Genomic DNA, 17207 nt, shown 5'->3' with positions numbered 1-17207 from the left:
AACACTCTGATAATATCTGTTATCACTGCACATTTTCCCACACAAGCAATTTAAAGCCCTGCCATGATTAATGATTCAATCAAGTCACAAGCACGTATTCTGAGAGAACATATGGAAGTAAATGTTTAATGTCAAATTGTACCCATATCTCAGGCCTCTGCTACAGAGATTTTCACTCTTCAGCATGGGTGCTATTCTATAGAGCTAAAGTTTGAATATGGTTTGTTCCTACAAAAACTCATATTGAGGTGTGCTTTCTAGAGTGTGAGTGTCTTTGAAAATGTGGAACCTTTAAGAGGTGGGGTCTAGTTGGAGGTAATTAGGTCACAGTGACACTATCCTTGAAAAAGATTGATGTCTCATCTCATGTAAGTGGGTTAGGGCTCATAGGACTGGATTGGTTGCTGTGAGAGCAAGTTGTTACATGTTTATCCCTGGTGTTTGTCCCCTTCCACAGGTGGCTGCTTGTCATTCTCACACATGATGCCATCCCCTGTGTTATGAAACAGCAGGAGGCCTTTGTATGTTGTTGCTTCCAGGTATCAGACTTCTCTACCTATAAAACTGTAAGTTACACAAACCTTACTTCTTTGTAATATCCTCAGCCTTGACAGTACTTGGAGTCCAGGACCCTGTTGGATTCACCATGGTACAGGACTAAGCTATTTTCCTCACAACAGGACACAATGCTAAATGATGGACATTCACTCCACATGAGATACTTTTTACCAGGTGGTAAAAGGTAGCCCAGACATCAATTTACTTTCATGACAGGATACAGCAAATAAGTAACAAGTCATCATAATACAGGCTACTATTTAGATGCACATTTCTTTGGATATTTATTGTGAGCCAAGCATTTAAAAATCTATTGCCTCATAGGATTTTATCCCAAACCATGTGGAGTTGATCCTATTATTACTAAGGGAACCAAGGCTCAGAGAAATGAGGCAACTTGCTTAAACTCACACATAGCAACTAAGCAATCAAGGCAGACATCACATTGAAGACTGGCTAGCTGAAGCCCTGTTGTTTCCACTACAACAAGCCTCAGAGCTTCCTTTTTATTCTTTTTTTTTTTGTAATTAGCACTGGAATAACTATTGATTCATGGGAAAGGGCAAATTAAACTACATAAAGGTCTCCTGTATCCTTAACCCAGTTTCCCCAAACTTTCACATTTCATGTAACTAAAGGACAGTATCGATACAACCTGTGTATTGAATGTCATTTGATCACATGTGTAGAGTCCTACAACCATCTCCATAGTCATGATACAAATTGCTCGCTCTCTCTCTCTCTCTCTCTCTCTCTCTCTCTCTCTCTCTCTCTCTCTCACACACACACACACACACACACACACACACACACCCTTACCCTTGACATCCAGTAATCTGTTATTTTTCACTGTCATTTTTGTATACAATTTTCACTCTGAAGTTGCAATGCAAGTTGATTCTTATTTTCCATGTAGTGTAGTGCACTTAAACTCCATCTGGATTGTTGCATATATCATTATCTTAGTTTTGGTTATTGCTAAATGGTACGCTATGGTATAGATGCACAATAGTGTTTTAACTATTAACCCACTGGAGAACAACTGCTTGTTTCTATAACTGTTTGTTATACTAGTTTCTGTGAATTAATTTTGTGGATGAAAATAATTTAATATAAACTTCTTAGAATCTTTCCTTGTTTTATTCTTTTTAAATTTGTTTTTGTATAATTTATATACAAATCCTGCACTAGATATGTAATCCATAAAAATTTTCTTCAAGTTTCTATCTTGTTTTTTCATCTCCTTAGTATTATCTGTTGTGAGCAGAAAGTATTTAGTTTTATATGAAACAACTAATCTATTTTTGTTTATTTATGTGTGTATGCTCATATACATATGTGAGTATGAGTGGTTGTACATGTGTATTCATTCACATGTGTGGATGCCAGAGGACAACCTTAGTTATTGTTCCTAAGGAGCTGTGGCTATTTTGTAGACAGGGCCTCTCACTGAGACCAGGGGTTTCCAATTAGGTTAGACTAGCTAGTCAGTGAACTGCAGGGACCCACCTGTTTCCATTTCCCTAACACAGGGATTATAAGTGCATACCACCACACCCAACTTTCTATGTGTGTGTGCTGGGAATCAAACTCAGGTGGCGTCCAACGTGGTGGCAAGAGTTTCCACCTAAAAACTGAGAAAAAAGATTGTAAAACGGAGCTAAAAACAGTTCCTAATTGTCTCTCTCAAATGAGCGGCAGCTGCCGGTTTGAGCTACTGGCAGGTTCCTGGCGTGTGCACTCGACCTGCAGTATGGCGGGAATGAGGCCTCTGCAAGTGGCACATTAAGCTGCATAGTGGATTTAGACTTTGCAGGTACAAAACAAAAAAAGAGGTTTCTGGACTACACGCTGCTTGGATAAAAGCATAGACCCACGATAGCTCCCAGAGCTGGTGGTAAATGTAGCCATATTGGGAAGCTGAGGTGGGCGGACCCAGCAGCCACAGCTGCTGCAGTTTAAAGCAATAGATTCACAATAAGACAGATTCAGATGTAATAGTTTACAATGTGTGTAAAATATACGTAGGCTTGAAAGAGACAAAAAGGGTGATATATACAGTTATAGAAAAAAAATACATAGTTAAAAAAAATAAAGTCTTTAAAGAGACAGTAAAATTAATATAAAAAATAAGCCACATGAAGATGAATATTACACAGAGACTCTGGATTGTGTTGTCTTTGGGATTTTTAACTGCAGAAAAACATTTGATTGTAAAAGCTGTTGAGTTATGTCAAAATGTATATTTTAAAGATACCTTGGCTTCAAAATTTGGATATAAGGATATGTTGCTTTGGAAAAGAGTCTCTTTTGTTCCCACAGAAAGCCAGAGGCTATGGATTTGTTCCAGATTAAGATACATCAGGTTTGACCAGCCAAGACCCCCTGAAAGGTCTCCGATGACACCATGGCCCAGATGATCCAACATCCAGAATGGTTTGAAGGCATCTGGCTCAGACGATACAGCCTCATGGACTATTCCATCATTCTAAAATTTTCTTTGTGTCCCCATAAGATACAGTGCCCCCCTCTAGCAGGAAGTAGTAAGAGAAGCTACGCCCAAATTCCCAAATTATATGTAATTTTACTTTGTTAAGGTTAAAACCTTCCTTTTTGAAAAAAAAAGGGGGGGGAGTGCTGTGGGATGTTCTGTATGGCAAATGTGTTGTTGATCAGTCAATAAATAAAACACTGATTGGCCATTGGCTAGGCAGGAAGTGTAGGTGGGACAAGAAGGAGAATAAAGCTGGGAAGTGGAAGGCTGAGTCAGAGAGACACTGCCAGCCGCCACGATGAGAAACAGCATGTGAAGATGCCGGTAAGCCATGAGCCATGTGGCAAGGTATAGATTAATGGAAATGGATTAATTTAAGCTGTAAGAAAAGTTAGCAAGAAGCCTGCCACGGCCATACAGTTTGTAACCAATATAAGTTTCTGTGTTTACTTGGTCGGGTTTGAGTGGCTGTGGGACTGGCAGGTGAGAGAGATTTGTCCTGACTGTAGGCCAGGCAGGAAAACTCAAGCTACACTCAGGTCTTCATGCTTGTGCTACAAACACTTTTACTGATTGAGCTGTATCCTTGGAAATATTTTCTATTCTTTTTTACATCTGTTTATTTAGAGTATGTATGTGTGAGCATATGTGTACCATGGCACATGTGTGGAGTCAAAGGATAACTTGTGAGAATGAGTTCTCTCCAACATATTTCCATCTACACCCAATTTCTTTTTTTTTAAAATTATTTTTACTTTATGTACATTGGTGTTTTGCCTGCATGTATGCCTGTGTGAGGGTGTTGGATCTCCTGGAACAGGAATTATAGACAGCTGTGAGCCGCCATGTGGGACTCTTAACTGCTGAGCCGTCTCTCCAGCTCCATCCCACCCAATTTCTTTAAGGCTTTTTGAAAACCATAGTTGTTGGGCTTTGTCACATGACTTTTTGCATTGATCAGATTTATCTTTGTACCTTGGACTACTGCTAAACAAATTACTTTGCTGACTGGCAAAACTGAACCAGACTTGCACACTTGGAGTAAACCCCACTCAGTTAAGATGTATCAATGGTTGTTACACATTATGGATTTCTAGTGCTAACACCTTTTTAAAGAATGTTTGTATTTCTAATAATGACTGGAGCATAGATCTGTTTTTGTTTGTACTGTCTTTGCAGCTTTGGTAAACAATAAGACTGGCTCATCAAATGGGTTTACAAAGGTTTTGTCCTCTTCTGCTTTCTGGAAGAGCCTATGTAAAATTACTTTTTAATTAATCTTTCTGCTTTGGGTAGCATGCCTCACTTAAACTATCTGGGCCTGGATATGTCTTTTTCAGAGCATTTTCAACCATGAATCCAGTCACTTGGCCATGAAAATTATTTAACATTTATTGGGCAAGTTTTTAAAGTTTTCATTTTTCAAGAACTTGTCTATTTTCTCTAAAGTGTTAAACTTTATGTGCAGACATAGTCAGAGTTTCTCTTTATTATTCTTTGTATCATTCCTGATGGTAGTTGATGACACAATTGATCTTTCCAGAAAACAAGTTTATTGTTTTGTTGATTTTTGTATTGTTTTCCATTTTAACTTTATTGATTTGTCTTCTTTATTATTTCTCCTTTCTTGCTTTGTGTATTTTTATTTTATTTAAGTTAGTCTAACAGGAACTTGTATGGCTGATTTCAGATATTAAGTGAGAACTTTTATTCTTTGCAGTATATTCATCTAATGGCACAAATTACCTTCTCATTGTTGCCTTAGCTGTGGCTTAGTTTTCATGTATTTGGAATTTTCTTTTATTTCATTGTGGTCACAGTTCACAGAACATGTTCTATGTAATTTCAATTATTTTGAATGTGATGAGGTTTGTTTTATGTCTCAGGATATGATCTATTATGGTGAATGTTCAGTAAGCACTTGAAGAGGATGCCTCCTCTGCTGTTGCTAAGTGAAGTGTTATATAAACTCCAATTAGATCTTGTTAAATGATAGCATTGCTGATTTTTTTTTGCCTAGTTATTCTATCAATTGTTGAAAGAGTGATGTTAAGGTCTCCAACCATAATTGTGGATTTGTCTACTTCTCCTTGTAAAACTAAATACTATTTTGCTTCACATACTTTGCAGTATATTATTTAGTTATTCACAGTTAAGCTACAATGTGTTTTTGATGCATCGATCCTTTCATTAACATTTCTCTGTCTCTAGTAATATTTTCTTTGCTCTGAAGTCTGCTTTATCTGATATTAACAGTCACTCCCATTTACCCTTAATAAAAGTTTGCATGATATTGCTTTTCCATTTTTTCATTTTAACTTGCCTATGTTTTTTAAAACTTTGTGTATACAGGTATGTATTGTGTGTGTATGTATGTGTGTGTGAGAGAGATAAATAGGTAGATGAGAGAGAGAGAGAGAGAGAGAGAGAGAGAGAGAGAGAGAGAGAGAGAGAGAGAGAGAGAGAGGTGCATGCACATGGAGGTCAAAGGACAGCTTGAAGGAGTCAGTTTTATCCTTCTACCATGTGGGTCCCAGAGATCAAACTCAACTCTTCAGGTTTGGCAGCAAGTACCAGTGTTATATTGAAATAAATTTCTTTCAGACAACAACTAGTTGTGTCATGTTTCTCAATCCATTCTGACAATATCTGTATTCTTAGAATTCCATTTTGCAACATTAATTTTTTTCCAGAATATCCATTTCTATAGTGTCACGGTCGTTTTCTAGGCCTTACCTTGTTCACATGCTGTTATATTGTAACTTGCTGGTGTCACACTTTTCCAGTTTTAGTAAGATGTAGATAGCCTGATCGCATTTGTCTTTCTCTACTCCCTCTACTTTCATATTGAAATCATCTTTAATATTTCTATGTATTACAAATTCTGCCCCTACTAGATCATAACCTTAGCTTTCATCATCAATATAGCATTGAAAATTTCAGAGACTCACATATCATTTTACATGTACTGTTACTCTCTGTTGTCCTCCATTTCTGAATTCTCATTTATTTTCAATGCAGAGAAATTCTTTTAACCATGTTTAGGTTATGTGTGCTCATTACATTGTCTCTTGATTTTATTTTATTAGAGTGTGTTCATTTTATTTGAATATATGGAATTTTTTGTTGCCCATTCTTTTTGTTTGCTGTTTGAAAAATTGTGTGCTGATCCTTTCAGTTTCTATGCTTTCTGAAAAGAAATAATCCTGATGTTCACATAATTTGATCTTGTTATGGACTGAATATCTGTGCCCCCCATTCACATGTTGATACTTAACCCCCATTGTGATAGTATCAAGGGGTAGACTCTCTCAGAAATAATTAGGATGTTAACAGTGAACATGAACAAGAAGGGGCAGCAAAGAGCTCACTTTTTCTCTCTACCACGTGAGGATACAGAAGAAAGATAAACATCTTATGTGGTGATATTGTGTTCCCCAATATATTGTGCACCCTAATAAACTTATCTGGGGTCAGAGAACAGAACAGCCACTTGATATAGAGGCCAGAAAATGGTGGCACACATGCGTTTAATCCTAACATTCTGAAGGCAGAGATTCATCTGGATCTCTGTGAGTTCAAAGCCACACTGGAAACAGCCAGGCATGGTGACTCACACCTTTAATCCCAGGAAGTGATGGCAGGAAACAGAAAGGTATATAAGGCATGAGGACCAGGAACTGGAGCCTGTTAAGCTTTTAGGCTTTGGAGCAGCAGTTCAGCTGAGATTCATTCTGGATGAGGACTTAGAGGCTTCCAGTCTGAGGAAACAGGATTAGCTGAGGAAGTGGTGAGGTGAGGAAGCTGTGGCTTGTTCTGCTTCTCTGATCTTCCAGCATTCACCCCAATACCTGGCTTCAGGTTTGATTTTACTAATTAAACCTTTTAAGATTCGTACTACAACCTTAAAACTGGAAGAAGCCTCCACTAGAAACTCTCTGTGATGACACAACTATCTCAGATATCCTAGACTCTGGAATAGTGAAAAAGAAATTTCTGCTCTTCAATATATCCCATTTATAGTAATACACTGGTCGGAACTGACTGAAACCCAGCTCTGTAGATAATAATAATTATTTTTTGCTTTTAGTTTTATGAAGTTGAAGTATGATTGTGTGTCAGTATTGATTTCTTCTCCTCTGGGAGTTTAATGATAGAAATGTATTAGATCATCTTATTGTTCAACATGTCCTTGAGGCGCTGTTCTTTTCCCTAGTCTGTTCCACTCTGTTGTTCATATTTGGTGGTTACTCTTGCCCTGCCCTCAAATATACTGATTGTTTCCCTCATTCTCTCCATTTGTCTATTAAATTCTCTCCATTCATCTATTAAATACTGAGTCTTTTAAAACTTTGTTCTTTGGATTTTGTAGTCTTAAGAATTTAATATGTGGGGCTGGAGAGATGGCTTAGTGGTTAAGATTACTGGTTGGTCTTCCAAAGGACCCAAGTTCAATTTCTAGCACCCACATGGAAGTTCATACCTGTCTGTAACTCCAGTTACAAGGGATTCAACACCCTCACACATAAAATAAAGATAAGAAAGAAAGAAAGAATTTGGTATGATTATTATTTATTTTTCTGTGTCTTTACAGGCATTTTCTCTTTCTCACTTGCATCTGGAAAATTAGTAACTGCTTATTTAAATGTGTTTTATGGTGGCTATTTTAAAATCCTTGTCAGATAATTTCAATATTTCTGCTATCTACATGTTAACAGCTGCCAATTGTTTTTCCTCATTCAGGTTGTGATTGACCTAGTTCTGACAAGTGACTTTTAAAACTTATCCTGGATAGCTGGAATATAATATTTGGATTTAATTTTTCATTTTAGCAGACAGTTGTCTCCCTAGTGTGTAGTATGCAGATCTAGGTGGTTGTGGATACTTTCTCTCTGTTTCCTACTAATATCACCCTTTCAATAGTACGTTGCTATGCCAAATATAGCAGCACACACCTTTAATCCCAGTACTCAATAGGAAGAACAGGTAGACTGCAGTGGGTTCTATACTAGCCTGATCTACATAGTGAGTTCAAGGCCAGCAAAGGCTACAAAGAGAGACCCTGTCTCAGAGAAATAGAGAGACAGAGACAGAGACAAACAGAGACAGAGAGACAATGAGACAGAGAAATGCTAAATATCTCCTTGCATTAAGTTGCTGGCTGCCATGGGTGTGGTGATACTTTATTTGTGCTGAAATGTGATATTTTATTTGTATGTTAATAAATAAAGTTTGCCTGGAGATCAGAGGTCATAGCGAGCCATAAAACAGAAGTCAGGTGGTGTTAGCACATGCTCTTAATCTGATCACGTGGCAGGCAGAGTCTCTGTGTGGTCAAGGACACAGCCAAGTGTGGTGACACACGTCTTTAATCCCAGTACCAACCATGGAGACCTGGAGGTCTGTATAGACAGGCAGTGATGAGGAAGTCATGTGGCTGGGCTTAGAGCCAATGAGAAGGCAGACCAGGTCGGCAATAAAAGCACAGTTTAGACAGGAAGAAGCTCTCTCCGGGCAAGCGACTACGTAGTGGTAAGCTAAGGCTAGTCATGGCTATTCGCTAATTCTCTGATCTTTTCAGCTGTTACCCCTATATTTGGCTCTGTGTTTCTTATTTAATAAGACTGTTTAGAAATTCATCTACACATTGGTGGAAGGGGAAGTTCATCATCCCACTGGCCCATGCCAGCACTACTTTGTCAGAGACAATAGGGTGCCAGCGAGCATGTCACCTCACTGTTGTGTTCCCTCTAAGCTTCCTAGTACTGTAAGGTGTTAGGAAGAAAGCAAGGCTTTTCTTTATTTGCCTGGAGTAAGGAGGGTAATATTTTTAGAGATGCTTTTGCTCTGTTAGGTCAATTTTCATAGTATTTTCTCCCCTTTATAAAAATGAAAATTTATTAACTCATTTTACCATTTAGAAATGAGTAAATATTAGTCACAAAAGACAAATGGAAAAAGAACTGGAAGACACAATTCACAAAGGAAGACATACAATTAGAATATAATTATACAGCAAGTTTGCTGAGCTCTTCAGTGACCAAAGATAGAAAAAGATATACCAAGGTTTTTTTTTAGCAAATGTAATCCCCCTCTCCCAAAGAGAAACACTAAGACACCTAACCACAGCAGGGATGCAACAAGGCTACTACTTTCAAATGCCAATGCAGACAAACAGAAATTAAGAAGATCCTGCTTTTTTAATATTTATTTTATTTAGAGTTTCATACATGAATTTCACCCCACATTGTCCACCCTCCAGTACCCTATGTCCCCTCCACTCCATTTAAACTTCATGACCACTTCTTTGTTATTGTTAAATACACACCCATATATACATATACACATATACATGCATACATATATGTATATATATGAAGGACAAACATGGTATGTACTCATTCATAAGTGGATACTAGATGTAAAGAAAAGGGTAATCAGTTTACAACTCATAGCTTTAGAGAAGCTAGCTAAAAAGGAGGGATACATGGATCACCCTGGGAAGGGGAAATAGATGAGATCTCTATGAATAAACTGGGCATGAGGGGGGTAATGGAGGATAGGTGATATGTACACAAATATACTTACATAGTATATATTATTATATATAATATACATATTAAATAAATATATTAATATACATATTAAGTAAATATGAAAAAACCTTGTCCCTCCCCTTGTGCTGGTTGGTTTTTGTCAACTTGACACAAGCCTAGACATCTTGGAAGAGAGAAACTCAAGTGAGAAAACGCTTCCATCAGATTGGCCTGTGGGGTATTTTCTTGATTAATTAACTACCACTGTGGGTACTGCCACACCTGGGCAGGTTTATCTGAGTTCTACAAAAAAATCAGGCTGAGCAGGCCATGAGGAATAAGCCAGTAAGCAGCACCTCTCCATGTTTTCTGCTTTAGTTCTTGCCTCTAGGTTCCTGCCCCAACTTCTTCAGTGATGGAGTGTGACCTGAGAATTCTAAAATGAAATTTAAACTGCCTTGACCTTTTGCAGGTAAGCACAACTGCTGTGAGTTTGTGAGTGTGGTAGCCATGTCACATCTAAAAGACAGCATTTCATACAATTCCTCTCCTGCTCTTATATTCTCTCTACAACATTCCTTGAGTCTTAGAGTGTGCATGCGTGTGTGGGGTGGGGACTTTTATGGCTGAGAACTCAGGTTTTTCTTGTTTGTTTGTTTTACTCTCAGAATATTGACCAATTGTGTGTTTCTGCATTGTTTGCTACCCATTGTAAAAAGAAGCTTGTCTGTGCAAGGTTGGGAGCAGCCCAGGTCCTATGTTAGTTAGGACCTCCTGTCTGGGTCTAAAACTTGTATTGGGAGTTCCAGGTATATGTTTAATGGCTATTGCCCACCTCATCTCACCTGCCCTCAATGTCTCAATACTCTTTCTCTTATGCCTTCCAGGCATCCTAAGAAGAATCCCTTTGGACTAATCAGAACAGACAGCTTATTTGTATTGGAACTATATATTTGTCCAGCTTACAACTTCAAGTTATCTCCCTGCTCAACCTGCTCACTGCCCTCTGAGCAGTTTGATGCCTTCCATTTGTTATACTTGTTGGTCTCTTGAGGAATTACTCTATTTGGTCTGCAAAAGGACATCATCTGCATTTCCTTGATATTCTTCAGAAGCAGGATATTTCCTTAATTCTGAATTTTAGAAGGCTAGCCCAGTCAGCAAACAGACCCTGGCAGCTACCTGTGTTCCCTAGTACCTAGCAGTGTGGTGTAGCTGAACAAGTCCAGGCTTAGATACAAGACAGATTTGAGTCTGAATCACAGCTTGACACTGTGCTTTCCCCTGTCTCAGCTACTCTTTGAACTCTTGTACTGAGTCTTCTTAGAGAACCACAAGCTTCAAAACACTGTGGGATTATATTCCTTCCTATTCATAGTCCTTTACTTTTCTGGGTTAGTGAGTAAAGACAGTAGTTGATGAGAAAAGCAACTGTGACAGGTGATGCCTTGTTCCACTTTCACCCCCAGAAAATAGAATTGGGCATGTCCAACTGATAGTACACTGTAGTATGTGCTTTGAGCCCATTGAGTGGATTTGATCAGTGGCTTAACCAACACCATGCACTATGAGTATCCATACACAGTTTTCTATACCTGGGCAGTATAGTCAATCTAAGTCTAGGTTGCTTTTCAGATTCCCAAGGTGAAGTAATGTAAATTTTGTGCCATGCCTGTTGTGTTGTGCTGAGTACCAATTCCAGAGAAGGGGCTACTGTTAGGGACCACTTGGCTAAGAAGCAGAGCAAACTGAGAATGGAAGCAAGGGCTAGAAGGATTTATAGTTGATGTTTCTGTAGCTTCAGACCTAGAAGGTATGGTGAATAGTCTTATATCCTTGCCTTTCACCATCCCCCAGTTTAGAGCCTCACCAGACTGTGCCTTAGGAAGTATCATCTTCCCCCAGAATCAAACAAAAAGAAAATCCATCATTGTAAAAAAATATAGAATTTTCTTGAAGGAGCAGAAATGAAATCTGGAAGGAGATTTTAGCAGATCTGATATGGTCTTTTTAATCTGCTGGCTGGTATCTCTAAACTAATTTCTAAACAAAGATAACAAAAAGCCATCTGGGCTTCTGGGGACACTTATATTTTCTAAGGGAAAAGTGAATCAATGTGGGTGAAAGCAAACAGGCCCATACCTGCAGCAGATGGGCAGACATTGTGGAGGAAGGCAGAATGGAATCCCAAGACAAAGGAAGCAGGCCAATGGCAGTATTAGGAGCATCTTGTTAGTTGCTTTTAAGAGTTACTTATTGTCTAACTGCTAGTTACTCACACAGGCTTGCCTGAAAAAGAGGGCTCTGATACTCAGTGACAAGGCATATGGAGCAAACGTCTGGTTGTAGAATCTGAATACCTGTAAGTGAATCATGGCTTCCCTTGTCTCCCTCCATTCTCCTGATAATCTATATGACTTAGCAGGGTCCTTAATAAGTTTTGAACTTTGTCTGGCTGAGAGATCAGGTTTTGGTAAGGAACAGCATGGTATAAAATATTTGGGGACACTGAAAGTGCTGTGCCCATGGAACACAGAAGTCTCTTGACTATTTATGGTTGCTCTTTCAGCATTCAGCAAAGTATGTTCATTCATGTATGGACAATGCTGCCCACTGCTTGTCTAGTCACTCAACTAATAGGTAGCCACATTACCTTCAACGTTTCTCCAGACCCACAACTTCTTTCTCTGGAATTTTTGCATTACACATTGCAGCCCAAGTGTGCCGAGCATGCCATTTCTCTTATCCAAACTCTCTCTGGACTTACCATTGTCCTCAAGATAAAATATGAGTAGCATGGTTTGTTTAGAAAGACCCCAAAGTTTCTCAGTCTTCATGTCCTGCCAACTGCCTACCATGCCTGGTACATTCAGTTGAAGCAGGTCCAAGCCCCTCCCCTCTGCACCAAGGCTGCACAAGGTGTCCCACCATAGGCACTGGACTCCAAAAAAGCCCACCCATGCACCAGAGACAGATCTCGATCTCACTGCCTGGGGGGCAGGGGCGGGGGCTAAACAGTTCAACTTAAACAACTGTCTCACCTATGCAGAGGGCCTAGTCCAGTCCCATAGGGGCTCCACAGCTATTGGTCCACAGTTCATGAGTTTCCACTAGTTTGGCTGGCTGTCTCTGTATGTTTTCTCATCATGATCTCAATGTCCCTTGCTCATAGACTCCCTCCTCTTTCTCATCAATTGGATTGGTTTTTAAAAAGCCCAGTGAGTTTACCAGCACAACTCCTGGCAGAACTTCACCCATGGAGTTCAACTTGCTTAGAAGCTGATCTTAGAAAAACTCATATAGGATCTCATGCATTTAGTTTTGGTTTTGCTCTGACTACCAGTAAACTCCTTAATAATTCTGTTTAGTACCCAAATCATGTTTTTTCCTATTAATTATGAGGATTTTTCCTCCCATTGCCCCAAATTATTTTTCTTGTGTGCCTATTTTATTAACTTAGGACAGTGCCCGCTCTCCCACCAATCCTTCATACACACTGGAATTTCAGTAACTAGAGCTGTGTTCACAGCCCAGTTGTATAACTGGATTGCAGAGTACTACCTTGGTGAAATCCCAAGTCTAATAGCATAGTTACTCAGAGAAGGATTCCGGGGAGCTGTCTAGAAGACATGATGGCCTGATTGAGCCCTTGTTCCAACCTATGACATTAGACAAAGGGCTGAGATTTTATATCTTCCCTTCACTAGCTCAAGAGGAAGGAAGAGACTTGCCAAGGTCATGGCCCAAGGAAATTTCAGAATTGGAATGAGTATCTCCTGGCTTAACTACCACAATTATAATAGCCCTACTGCTTTTCAATTTTATAAATGGGGAAACTGAAGCCCAGAAAAAAAATCAAAGTAGCTAATGGTGTGTTCTTGACCATAGAATTTTTGATGCCACACAGAAGGCTTCATTCTGTATAGGGGTAAAAAGAATACATTCTACTTTGTAACAAGCCATCCAATAACTTTTTTATGTAAATGGAGACACATGATTAGGCTACATAGCAGCCAAGTCTATGGTCTAGTGAACATGTATAGCTACCAGTTACAAGCAGGGGATTCTGGGAAAGATAAACAACAGATTTAAGGGCTTCAACTTAAGTAACTTCAGATTCACCCTATGATGAAGCCTTCCAGTTGGCTTGGGACTTAGGAGAAGGCCATCTTGCTGTTGTTTTGGAGTCTGCTACATCTCATTCTAATTTAATGAGCTGCCTGTAGTAAGAAGATTTCTTGTGTCCCACTTGGCCTGCAGTCAGGACAAATCTCTCCCACTTGTGTCCCCCAAGTAAGCACACAAAGGCTTATATTAGTTATAACTGTTTGGCCATTAGCTTAGGCTTATTACTGACTAGCACTTACACTTAAATTAACCCATAATTCTTATCTATGTTTAGCCACATGTCATCTTGCTTCCTCTGTATCTGGCTAGTGACTCCTGACTCTGCTCTTCCTCTTCCCAGCATTCATTTTGTCTGCTTGTCCTACCTATGCTTCCTGTCTGGCTACTGGCTAATCAGCATTTTATTTATCAACCAATCAGAGCAACACATATTCACAGCATACAGAATGACATCCCACAGTACTTCCCCTTTTCTGTCTAATCAAAAAGGAAGGTTTTAACTTTAACATAGTAAAATTACATATAATAGAACAATTATCAAGCAAGAATTACAGTTAGAATATCTAGTCTATTTGTATTTGGCAAAATTAAAGAAAATTTTCTATCTATCCTATATTTATGAGTCTAAAGTTTCACATCTAATCTATCTTTTATCATGACTAAGGAAATTTTAACTATCTAGTCTTCAACTCCATCAAAGATGTAATATTACCTAAGTAACAGGAAGTGCCCTGTAAGCAAATTCCAAAAATCTAGAATGATAAAGATAGCTGGACAGTCACCCAAAGTTCTTCTGCAATGCTGGGGCATCCATTTTCAGGCCGTAGGTCTAGTCTCTCAGTCACTTTTTCCTGTGTCCTGTAGAGTGTCTGGCTGTCTCCTCTGTGAAGCAGGAACCTGAAGGACCATCTCACCTTGCAAAGTTCAGTGGTCACCTTCCTATGGGTCCTGCATGTCCAGTTGATACAACATTTTGTCAAGCAGTCTAGGCAAGAACAGTTTCTTGTCCAAATGGCCATTTTTTGCCAAGAAGATAAACTCCATATGGAGTGTCTTTGACGCCCATTTTTCTCCTTAAAGTAAATCGGTGCTGCCAGGAGCAGATGTGTCTCACTGTCCAGAAAGTCTAAGTTTTAAAAATATTTTAAATGCCATATTATGTTGGTCTTTGAAGTATTTGAAGATTACCTATCTGAAATATATCTTTGTATACCTAAAAACAACTAATATGATTATAAGTTTGATTTTAATGTGTATTTCTTAATATCTATTACAATTTAAATGAGCTTCACAAACATAATACCTTAAACAAGTGTAGAAATATACATACAGTATAACAAAATTAACTTTAAATTTGTAATAAACTAAAATCTATAGCAATGTAAAACATTTTAAACAAGTTGTTGCTCTTTAAAAATAGATTCAATAATCTATCCTTTCATCCTATCATATCTATATTATCCCCTTTTCTTCTTTAGAAAGAGATTGCATTTATAATCAACCTGCTTTAAATGAAAATAAACATTCATAAATAATATTTTGGGAATTTGGGTGTAGCTTCTCATACTACTTCGTGCTGATGGGGGCACTGGTAATCTTACCGGAATCCTGAGAAAATTTGAGATAATGGTCAAGTCCTGGGAAGACCTTTGTTGTTAGGTACCATCTGTTAAGGCTCAGGAGGTCTGGCTTGATCAAATCTGATCCATCTTAACCCAGAACAAATCCATAGTCTCTTGCTTCCCGTGGAAACAAAAGCAGAGCGTCCTTTCCAAAGCAACATATCTTTAGACATAAAATTTGAAGTCAAGATACCTTTAAAATATACATATTGGTTTAACTGAGCAGCCTTTACAATCAAATGTCTTTCTGCTGTTAACCCCTGCCCCCCTCCAAGACGAGTCTGAGTCCCCCGCCCTCCCTAGCCTTGAAAAAGATCCTTCATCTTCCTTTCCTCAGCTCCCTAAACCCTATCACCAAAACCAGCTGATCAGCAGGAACCAGAAGTGTGCCAACACTGGACGGGTCCCCGGTGAACTCCACTGGAAATAGCAATTGCTAGGGGATACTTTCACTCAGCATGGCGACGATTCCCCCTGACACCTGGCAGCAGCCCAACGTCTACCTGGACACTAGCATGAGGGTCATTGTGTTGGAGCTATATTGGAAACATGCTCCGAAGACCTGCAAGAACTTTGCAGAGCTGGCTCGGTGGGGCTACTACAACAGCACCGAATTCTACAGGATCATCAAGGACTTCATGATCCAGGGCGGTGACCCGACAGGGACAGGTCAAGGTGGCACATCTATCTATGGCAAACAATTTGAAGATGAACTTCATCCAGACCTGAAGTTCACTGGGGCTGGGATTCTTGCAATGGCCAATGCAGGACCAGACACCAGTGGCAGCTAGTTCTTCGTGACCCTCGCTCCCACCCAGTGGCTGGACGGCAAACACACCATCTTTGGCCGAGTGTGCCAGGGTATAGGGATGGTGAGTCGAGTGAGCATGGTGGAGACAAATTCCCAGGACCGTCCCATGGATGACGTGAAGATCCTTAAGGCATACCTTTCTGGGTAGATGGGAAACTGTTTCAGGCACAACCAGGTCTTCTAAGATGGTCCTAGGGAGCCATCTTCCGATGCCATAGTGTGCCTTGTATCAGTGTCATGCATAACTACTCTGACACCCTTGGAACAAAAGGAAGCTGAGGGGTCGTCTTTGGCGCCAACACTTAAGAAGCAGGCGGTGTTGATGAGGCATTAACTGCACAGCCCCTTTCAGCCTTCGGCGTGTGCTCTTCCAGGAATATACACGCTCTCTATTTTCCCGCAGAGCCTGAGCATCAACACCGACGCTTCTGACACTAAACATCCCACACAAAGCCATATTGAATTTTTGCCAAATGAAAAATGCATCCAACAATCAAGTTGCTAAGGTGGTGTCAAGTGGGGAATGCTAATGTGTAATGATTGAGAAATGGATCTCAGAAAAGGAAGCAGGAGCACTGACCATTTGCCCCCTGGGAAGGACTGGCAGTCCTGAGCACAAGGCCAGTCCTTCAAGAGCCTCACCCACATGCAGGGACACTATTCAGTGCTTTAGAGAGAGTAGGTAAGAGGTTTTTGTACATGACATCTTTATTTTTAATCTTTCTGGTTGTGCAGGGGGTGTGGGGCTGAGAGGAAGGATGTTAATACCTATGTAATACATAGAGATTTCCAGAATAAAGTACCATTGGTGGTCAGAAAAAAAAACAAAAACAAAAACAAAATCCCTGAAGACAATATAATCTAGACTCTGTGTGATTTTCATCTTTATGTGGCTTAACTTTTATATTATTTTTACTGTCTCTTTAAAGACTTTATTTTTTAAAATACCTATTTCTTTATATAACTGTCTATATTTCTTTTTTTCTCTCTTCCAAGCCTATGTACATTTTTACATACATTGTAAACTGTTTAGAGGTTTATTTTCTCTGAACCTGAAG

The 17207-nt window shown here is 39.3% G+C and overlaps 1 pseudogene; it reads left to right on the top strand.

The window, feature by feature from the left end:
- The first annotated feature begins 15796 nt into the window (after window positions 1–15796).
- On the top strand, window positions 15797–16297 carry LOC131898804 (peptidyl-prolyl cis-trans isomerase-like 1; annotated as a pseudogene).
- The last annotated feature ends 910 nt before the right edge of the window (window positions 16298–17207 follow it).

Source organism: Peromyscus eremicus, chromosome X (genome assembly GCF_949786415.1).
Source record: "Peromyscus eremicus chromosome X, PerEre_H2_v1, whole genome shotgun sequence".
Lineage (NCBI taxonomy): Eukaryota > Metazoa > Chordata > Mammalia > Rodentia > Cricetidae > Peromyscus > Peromyscus eremicus.
The sequence above is the reverse complement of the archived record's forward strand: the minus strand, read 5'-3'. Positions and strand labels throughout refer to the sequence as shown.